We start from the raw sequence: 10,413 nt of genomic DNA on the forward strand, positions 1-10,413 counted from the left end.
AATTTTATTATGGCTCACAAGTCCATGGGGTAATTGGACATCTGGACAGTTCTGCTGATCCAGGTTAGGCTCAGCGGACATGTCAGGAGGTGACTTGGCTGGTGTCTGGTTGATTTAAGGTGGACTCAGGTGAGACAGTCTCTTTCTATTCCACGTGGTCTTGCATATCCCAGCAAAGTAGCTTTGGTTTGTTCTCATGGCAATTCTTGCAGCAGGGGTCTGAGGCTGAACTGAAGCATGCCAGCCTCTTAAGGAGGCTTAGTTCCAGAAATGGCACAATATTGTTTCTGTCATCTTCTGTTGGCCAAAGCAGACAATAGTTCAGTTCAGTTCAGTTCAGTTGCTCAATCGTGTCCAACTCTTTGCGACCCCATGAACTGCAGCACTCCAGGCCTCCCGGTCCATCACCAACTCCCGGAGTTCACCCAGACTTACGTCCATCGAGTTAGTGATGCCATCCAGCCATCTCATCCTCTGCCATCCCCTTCTCCTCCTGCCCCCAATCCCTCCCAGCATCACAGTCTTTTCCAATGAGTCAACTCTTCCCATGAGGTGGCCAAAGCACTGGAGTTTCAGCTTTAGCATCATTCCTTCCAAAGAAATCCCAGGGCTGATCTCCTTCAGAATGGACTGGTTGGATCTCCTTGCAGTCCAAGGGACTCTCAAGAGTCTTCTCCAACACCACAGTTCAAAAGCATCAATTCTTTGGCACTCAGCCTTCTTCACAGTCCAACTCTCACATCCATACATGACCACAGGAAAAACTATAGCCTTGACTAGACGGACCTTTGTTGGCAAAGTAATGTCTCTGCTTTTGAATATGCTATCTAGGTTGGTCATAACTTTCCTTCCGAGGAGTAAGCGTCTTTTAATTTCATGGCTGCAGTCACCATCTGCAGTGATTTTCAAGCCCCCAAAAATAAAGTCTGACACTGTTTCCACTGCTTCCCCATCTATTTCCCAGGAAATGATGGGACCGGATACCATGATCTTCGTTTTCTGAATGTTGAGCTTTACGCCAACTTTTTCACTCTCCACTTTCACTTTCATCAAGAGGCTTTTGAGTTCCTCTTCACTTTCTGCCATAAGGGTGGTGTCATCTGCATATCTGAGGTTATTGTTATTTCTCCCAGCAATCTTGATTCCAGCTTCTGCTTCTTCCAGTCCAGCATTTCTCATGATGTACTCTGCATATAAGTTAAATAAGCAGGGTGACAATATACAGGCTTGACATACTCCTTTTCCTATTTGGAACCAGTCTGTTGTTCCATGTCCAGTTCTAACTGTTGCTTCCTGACTTGCATACACATTTCTCAAGAGGCAGGTCAGGTGCTCTGATATTCCCATCTCTTTAAGAATTTTCCACAGTTTATTGTGATCCACACAGTCAAAGGCTTTGACATAGTCAATAAAGCAGAAATAGATGTTTTTCTGGAACTCTCTTGCTTTTTCGATGATCCAGCAGATGTTGGCAATTTGATCTCTGGTTCCTCTGCCTTTTCTAAAACCAGCTTGAACATCAGGAAGTTCACGGTTCACATATTGCTGAAGCCTGGCTTGGAGAATTTTGAGCATTACTTTACTAGCATGTGAGATGAGTGCAATTGTGCGGTAGTTTGAGCATTCTTTGGCATTGCCTTTCTTTGGGATTGGAATGAAAACTGACCTTTTCCAGTCCTGTGCCACTGCTGAGTTTTCCAAATGTGCTGGCATATTGAGTGTAGCACTTTCACAGCATCATCTTTCAGGATTTGAAAGAGCTCAACTGGAATTCCATCACCTCCACTAGCTTTGTTCGTAGTGATGCTTTCTAAGGCCCACTTGACTTCACATTCCAGGATGTCTGGCTCTAGGTCAGCGATCACACCATCGTGATTATCTGGGTCGTGAAGATCTTTTTTGTACAGTTCTTCTGTGTATTCTTGCCATCTCTTCTTAATATCTTCTGCTTCTGTTAGGTCCATACCGTTTCTGTCCTTTATCGAGCCCATCTTTGCATGAAATGTTCCCTTGGTATCTCCAATTTTCTTGAAGAGATCTCTAGTCTTTCCCATTCTGTTGTTTTCCTCTATTTCTTTGCATTGATCGCTGAAGAACGCTTTCTTATCTCTTCTTGCTATTCTTTGGAGACATTCAGATGCCTGAAAGTCTCCACCTCTTGATGAAAGGAGTTGCAAAATCACATTGCGAAAGTTGTAGATAGGGACTTCCTTAGTGCTCCAGTGGTTAAGAATCCGCCTCGAAGGCCAGGGGACCAGAGTTTGATCCCCTGGTCAGAGAACTAAGATCCCACATGCCTCGAAGCTACTGAACCCGCCTGCTCTGGAGCCCCTGTGCCACCACTAGAGAGTCCGTGCACCGAGACCAAAGATGCCACGTGAAGCAACGAAGATCCCATATGCCACAACTAAATACCCGGTGCAGCCAAATGAATAAACGAAAAGTTGTAGATGAAGAACTAGAGTCATTTCTTCTAATCGATCTGCCACAGAGGTCAAGATCCCAGAGTGAAGAGAAGCCCAAAGAAGTGAACCCAACATTTGGTGCTGTTTGTCTAACAAAGGCTTTTGCAATCCAAGAGAAACTGTGGAGAGGGAGGGAAGCTCATTCCTGCTCTTGAAAGTCGAGGACCTGGGGGACAAGAATTGAAGTTCAAGGCCATCAAGGAGAAAGCAGCCTGAAAACCTGCCCAGGCATTAACCTGGGGCATCTGATGGATTGCATTCTGGGAACAAGGGTCAACATGAAATACCACAACCTTCACAAAGACAACAGTATAACTGGGGGTTCCCTGGTGGCCCAGTGGTTAGGATTCCGGGCTTTCACGGCTATGGCCAAGGTTCAGTCCTGGTCACGGAAGCTGATATCCTGCAAGCCACCTGCCATGGCCAAATTAAAAATTAAATTATTAATTTAATAAAAATAAATTAAAAATTAAAGTCCTGTCAAATCAGCTCAAATCCTGGTTGGACTAAGACAGTGTTTTTTAAAGTATTACCTTTGGACACTTCAAGGTCTTTTGGGGTAGGGAGGTCAAAACTATCTTTATAATAATAATGAGATGTAATTTGCCCTTTTTTACCATATTAATATCTGCATTGATGGTACAAAAGCAATGGAAAATTAAGCTGCTGCCCCCTTGGCATGAATCAGGCAGTGACATCAAACCACACTAGTAATCATTGTTTTCCTCACCACTGCACAAAGTTAAAAAAAAGAGAAGAGACAAAAGTCAGTTTCACTTCAGACTGTCCTTGATGAAGCAGGGAAATTCATTAATTTTATTAATTTTGAACTCCTGAATACACATCTTTTTAATGTTTTGTGTGATGAAACGTGAAGTATGCCTAAAACACTTCTGCTGGCTCTGGAAGTACCATGGTTGTCCAAGGATGCATTTCCTTGGTGCATTTCTTTGCAGTTGTTTGAGATGTGAGCTGAATTAGCCTCTTATTTAAAGAAACATGCTTTTTACCTGAAAGAACAAGCGAGAGAGGAGCTATGGTTATCTAGACTTCGGGCATTTGGCAGACATTTTCTCAAAAATGAACAAAGTAACCCTGTCACTGAGAGAGTCAATTCTTAGGCAGGTTGATAAGAAGTCCTGGGGTCCCTGAGAAGAGGGGAGTCTGGGGTTCTCAAGGAGGAGGAAAGGACAAACTCTTTTTTTTTTCCTCTACATTCCTTAGTCTTAGTCACAAAAAACACTTTTTTTCTTTAAGCCCAGAACTGATTACACAACAAAAAACTCAGTTTAAACTGTACTAGAGTATTATTGCTGTATTATATAACAGCAATGTATTCTGCTTGAGGACAGTTTCTCCTTCCTGAAAAGCTTCTGACTAAGCCTGATATTTTCCACTGTTTCCGCTGTTGAAAACAGCGGAAACAGTGTCAACCTTTATTTTTTTGGGCTCCAAAATCACTACAGATGGTGATTGCAGCCATGAAATTAAAAGATGCTTACTCCTTGGAAGGAAAGTTATGACCAACCTAGATAGCATATTCAAAAGCAGAGACATTACTTTGCCAACAAAGGTCCGTCTAGTCAAGGCTATGGTTTTTCCTGTGGTCATGTATGGATGTGAGAGCTGGACTGTGAAGAAAGCTGAGTGCCAAAGAATTGATGCTTTTGAACTGTGGTGTTGGAGAAGACTCTTGAGAGTCCCTTGGACTGCAAGGAGATCCAACCAGTCCATTCTGAAGGAGATCAGCCCTGGGATTTCTTTGAAAGGAGTGATGCTAAAGTTGAAACTCCGTTACTTTGGCCACTTCATGTGAAGAGTTGACTCATTGGAAAAGACTGTGATGCTGGGAGGGATTGGGGGCAGGAGGAGAAGGGGACGACAGAAGATGAGATGGCTAGATGGCATCACCGACTCGATGGATGTGAGTTTGGGTGAACTCCTGGAGTTGGTGATGGACAGGGAGGCCTGGCGTGCTGTGATTCATGGGGTCACAAAGAGTTGGACACAACTGAGCGACTGAACTGAACTGAACTGAATCCTGATATTTTAGAATGTACATTATGGGAGTGGGTCTGATAGGATCTTTCTATTTTTAAATTCTAATTTTGTTATCCTAAAATGTAAATCGTGGGAGTGGGTCTAGTAAAATTTTTACAACCTTGAGACATTCTTTTGATTTATTGTAATAACTAATTTAAAAAGTGTATAATTCCCTTGCTAAAGACTAGCAGGGGAGCAACCTCTGTTCCCCTTCTGATGTCTATGTCAGAAGCTTTCTCCCTTTTTATACTTTAATAAAACATTGCTACACAAAAGCTCTTGAGTGATCAAGCCTGGTCCTTAGTCCCAAAGCTAAATCTTCTCCAGGAGATCACGAATCTGACATTGTTCACTGTAAGCTATCATCACTTCAAGGAAAACAACTGATTGTGTTTGTGGCCAACAATAAAGTTTGAGCTTGACAACTTCCCACCATCTTAGCATGTTTCTGATAAGGTCGGTGGTGTAGTATCAGAATCATTTTTTGGTATGAAAAAAAGTGTCATGAAATGCGCTAACATTTGAAGATCTGTGTAATTCAGTGAACCAACACTTTCCAAATTACCAATGCATGATATTAAAAAAAAAAATCATGCAGGGGTAAAAAAAAGTCCCTTCAAAGTGCAAAATAGGTCAGTAGGTTTTTAACTGGATAAGGTATGAAAAGTTCCTGAGTTGGTTTCTGATTCCACATTGCAACTAATCTTTAAGAAACTCCCACTTGTCTAATTTAGTGTAGACCTAAAAAAAGAATATTCACAACTGTCTGAAAAGGCTATTATTAAACAACTTCTCCTTTTCCAACTGCATATCTGCATGAGGCTGAAGGTTCTTCCTATATTTCAACCAAAATAGCAGGAGTGGCAGCTGAATGCTGAAGCGGGTGTGAGGATGCAGTGGTCTTGTTTCAAACCACACATCAAAGAGATTCACAAACATGGTGCAATACAACCCTGCTGTTCTCAAAATTCTTTCTTCCTTTTTTTTTTTAGTTTCCCAACTACGAGTTGAACCTCGGGTCCTCAGCAGTGAAAGCACAATTTTCTAACCACTGGTTCACCAGGGAATTCCCTCACAATTCTGAAAATATAATTGTTTTTCATAAGAATATGTTATTTACATTGACCTGTGGTAGTAGGTTTACTAGTGTTATTTTAACATTTATTTAAATTTATATAACATTTATTGTTTAATAATATTTACGTATTATTGACTGTGCTGGGTCGTCACTGGGGCTCATGGGCTTTCTCTGGTTGTGGCTAGCGGGGCCAGCTCTCCAGTTGCGGTGCCTGGTGCCTAGGCTTCTCACTGTGGCGGCTTCTCTTGTGGGGGAGCCCTGGCTCTAGAGCACACCGACTTCAGCATTTGTGGTGCCCGGGCTTAGTTGCCCTGCAACATGTGGGATCCTCCTGGACCAGGAATGGAACCCGTGTCCCCTGCAAGGCGGGTTCCTAATCTCCGGACCACCAGGAAAGCCCTACTGTTATTTAAAATGTATTCATAAGTAAATAGTCATTAAATTGTCTCTGTTTTAATCTTGTAATATGAAAAATACAGAAAGAGATAATCCACATACATAACAGCTTTTTGGAGTCCCTCGATGGGTTTTTACTTTTTATTTGGGGGGCAACTCCCCCTCCTACTCCCCGTGTCCTTGCTAGCACTTTCTCTGACAGCAGTTTAGAAAATGCCTGAACGGAGCACTGGGCACACCTGGACCTCCAGCCCTGCTCTGTGGGACACTGGGGGTGGGTTTCCAATCACTGGGCTTAGCGCTAAATCTTGGCAGGAGCGGGGCAGCTGGCGTGGGTTGGGGCGGCTGCAGAAGGGCAGCCTGGCTGTCCTCTAGTAGAACTCCTGTCTGTGCAGTGCATGGCACTGTCCAACCCCCAGCACTTTGCCCTAGCTCTCTCTGCAGAAGGTAAGGATATCCTGGTATGGCGAGTGCTTTTTTTTTTTGTTCCAGATTTAACTTATTTTAAAATCTCTTTTATTTATTTATTTTTAGTTGAAGGATACTTACAATATTGTGTTGGTTTCTGCTATACATCAACGTGGATCAGCCATAGGTGTACATATGTCTCCTACCTTTTGGGCCTCCCTGGCACCTCCCACCCCACCCCACCCCTCTAGGTTGTCACAGAGCCCAGGTTCCAGTTTCCCGAGTCATACAGCAAATTCCCACTGGCTATCTATTTTACATATGTTACTGTAAAGTCTTTCGACTAAGATCAAGAGTAGTATCTGTTCTTATCAGTTTTTTGGATCATTTCTAAGAAGGCAAAGGAGCGCCATTTCCTCAGTTAACCTTAGTTTTGTGGCTGTGATGTTTCTTGCCTCACCACATTTGGGTTGCTACTATATTTAGAGACAATTTGTTTTAGCTTTGACAGCTGAACTTATCATTATTTTCATAGGAACTTTATTGGCTTGAAAGGATAATTTGTGTTATTTTCTACTTGTCTTTGGCATGTAGAAAGAAATAAAAACCTGATGTTTACATCACATATTTTTACTCAGTCTGTCTCACATGTGAGAGTGAAATACATGCTTAAAAAAATAGAAAAAGAAAAGAAGGTAAAATGGTCCTGAGATCACTGCATTACGATCTTCCCCTACCCTTAAAATTATCTGTTTTCAAGTGACATGATTTTATATAGAGAAAACTCTAAAGACTCCACCAAAAAACCCAAAAAACCTCAAATCTGTTATCTCAATGAATTCTGTAAAGTTGCAGGATACGAAATTAATACTCAAAGCCAGTTTCTATACACTAACAATAATTATCTGGAAAGAGGTTTTATTTTCTTCAAAAAGCTTTATTGTTTCCATTTGGTGGGCTCCAGTGTGGTTAAACGGAGAAGGCAATGGCACCCCACTCCAGTACTCTTGCCTGGGAAATCCCATGGACAGAGGCGCCTGGTGGGCTGCAGTCTATGGGGTCGCTAAGAGTCGGACACGACTGAGTGACTTCCCTTTCACTTTTCACTTTCATGCATTGGAGAAGGAAATGGCAACCCACTCCAGTGTTCTTGCCTGGAGAATCTCAGGGACGGGGGAGCCTGGTGAGCTGCCGTCTATGGGGTCGCACGGGGTCGCACAGAGTCAGACACGACTGAAGCAACTTAGCAGCAGCAGCAGCAGCAGTGTGGTTAAAAACCTGTCTGGAGGTTGCAGGGAGAGGTTCAGGCAGAAGCCCTTATACCAGGGAGATGCAGGGGGGGCCCTCAAAGGCTACTGAGCTTTGGGGGGCTACTCATAGGACCTTTGGAAAGGATTCTCTGCCCATCTCAGCCCAGGGGCTGTCAGCCAGCCTTACTGAGATTAGTCATGTGGTCACCGTCTTCCTGATGACTTTCACCTCTTTCTCTGTTACAGACCAGAGTTCGTGAACTCTTTAATCAGTAGAAATTGATAAAAGGCCAGGAAAAAAATTCAGCAAGGCTTTACTGGGACTACAGCAGGAGGGAGCGAGAACAAGTAACCAGTACCCTTGCTCACTCCCTGCGGTGGGGTCCGGGTTGGGGTGGGGGGGCGGAGGCGGGCAGGATGTATAAGCTGGTCCCTTAAATGGGGGAGGGGAGGGCTTCCCTGGTGGCTCAGTGGTAAAGAATCCGCCTGTCGGTGAAGGAGACATGGGTTCGATCCCTGGTCTGGGACGATCCCACATGCTGCTGAGCAACTAGGCTCATGCACCACAACTATTGAGCCCACGTGCTGCAGCTACTGAAACCCGAGTGCCCTAGAGCTGGTACTCCAAAACAAGAGAAGCCACTGCAGTGAGAACCTGCACACCACAACTAGAGAAAATTCCGAGAAGCGATGAAGATCCAACACAGCCAAAAATAAATAAATAAATAAAATTAAAAGAAAAAATCTGAAACCAGGATCCAATGCATTTGCCATTTGGCCATTAAAAAAAAATATGGGGGAAGGGAGGGATGGGTCCCCTGGGTAGAGGTGGAGGGGTGGCTTGGGTGATCTGCCCAACCCCTTGGTTATGCTATGTGCAGGGCCTGACATCTCAGAAGTGGCAGTTGGATTTTGATCTTTTCGTGTCTTGTTCCTGATTTGCCCAGCTGTGCATGTATGGAGTTGCTTTTAGCCCCTTATAGTTTCCTTGTTTTCTGTTGCTGCAGAGATATATTCAGTTGTCCGGGTATATGTCCCAGTCCTGAGTCCCAGCCTGTCTCACCTCTAGGAAGCTGTCGTCCAGGTATGTGTGGGCAGAACCCAGGGCACGCAAATGCAGAAGAGCCTGGTTCAGGGTCTTCTCCAGGGCCATGGTGGTTTCCATAGCCTCCAGGTCCTGCCTCACCCCTACTGGGCCAGCTTCTCTGAGTCCTGGAAGAGGGTGGAGCAGGTGAACTGGTTTTGGTCTTCTAAAGATGCTTGGAGCCCTCACAGTTCTTGACCAACTGGCAGAAAGAAGCAGCCCACACCCTCCAGAGCCACGTTGTTGCAGTTGAAGTAGAAGCCCAGAGAGGTAAGTGTAGAAGGCCAGAGACTCCCAGACGCTGGTCGACTGTATAGTGGGCTGCAGTTTCCATGTTAGTGGAATAAGTCTGACAAATCTGGGAGCTCATGGTTGATGACAGTAAGGAGCCACCACACAAAACCCTGTTGGCTGGTCCTAGAGGTAGGGGGTGGCCGAGAAGATAGTCCTGGAGGTGGTGACTGGAGAGTAGGTTACAGGATGGTCAGAGGCTGGAAGGAAAGCCACTGCTCTGTTCTGACCAACTACTGTGAAGCAGAGGCAGATCTGCCTGACTGCTGGATGGGCTCCAAAAAAGAAATTAAGGACCTCCCCTAGTGGCTTAGAGGGTAAAGAATCAACTCATGTCTCCTGCATTGGCAGGTGGATTCTTTACCAGGGAAGCCCTAAGATTGTTTTTAAATAAAATAAATCCAAAGAAAATAAAAGGAATCAGCAATAACAGCAGAAATTAATGAAACAAAAAACAAACTATAATACAATGTCTCAAAGCTAGACTCTTTGAAAAACTAAAAACAGAATACTCTGAAGATACTGATCAAGAAAAAATAGAAATAAGTCACTACTTTGCCCTACAAAATTTTCTCTCTTTATACCCCTTTTATAATATGGCTGCTAACATAGAGCAAATTTAAAAAATAATAACACTAATTACACATATTTTAAAAATTCAGATATAGTTCATATAGCACAAAATTCACTGTTTTATTTTTTAATGTGTATTTATTTATTTGGCTGCACCAGCTCTTATTTGCAGCATGTAGGATATAGTTCCCCGACCTTGGACCCACTGCATTAGGGGCACAGAGTCTTAGCCACTGGACCAGCAGGGAAGTCCTGTAATGTCTATTTTTGTTTAATTTTATTTTTACTATTCATTTATTTGGCTACATCTGGTCTTAGTTGTGGCACAGGGGATCTCCTCTGCATTATGTGCAGTCTCTCATGGTCGTACAGGGTCTCTCCAGTTGTGGCACACAGGCTTAGTTTCTCTGCTGGCACGCAGGCTCTTTCTGGATCAGGGATGGAACTCACATCCCCTGCACTGCAAGGCAGATTCTTTGTACTGGACCACCAGGGAAGTCCCCTTTAATGTCTGTTTTAAAGTTTAAATTGGTATTTAATAATAATAATAAATAATAATAAAATAATCCAGCTCTCTTTTGGTTACTATTTGCATGAAATATAATTTTCTGTATTTTCATTTTCAACCTGTTTGTCTCTTTAAAGTGAGTCTTTTGTAAGCATATCATCAATTATTAAGATCCATAGTCATGCTGATTTTTCCATCAGCGCCTTAAGCTGTTCAAAATTGATATCATCCTCTTAACAAAACAAATTCCTTCTTCTTAATTCCTCTGCTTACCATCCCCATGTTGTTTTCACCTGTATTTTTGTTTCAGAATTCTT

This window comes from Bos grunniens, chromosome 15 (assembly GCF_055505025.1).
Source record: "Bos grunniens cultivar Pamir isolate PY7600 chromosome 15, Bosgru_T2T1.0, whole genome shotgun sequence".
In the NCBI taxonomy this organism is placed as follows: domain Eukaryota; kingdom Metazoa; phylum Chordata; class Mammalia; order Artiodactyla; family Bovidae; genus Bos; species Bos grunniens.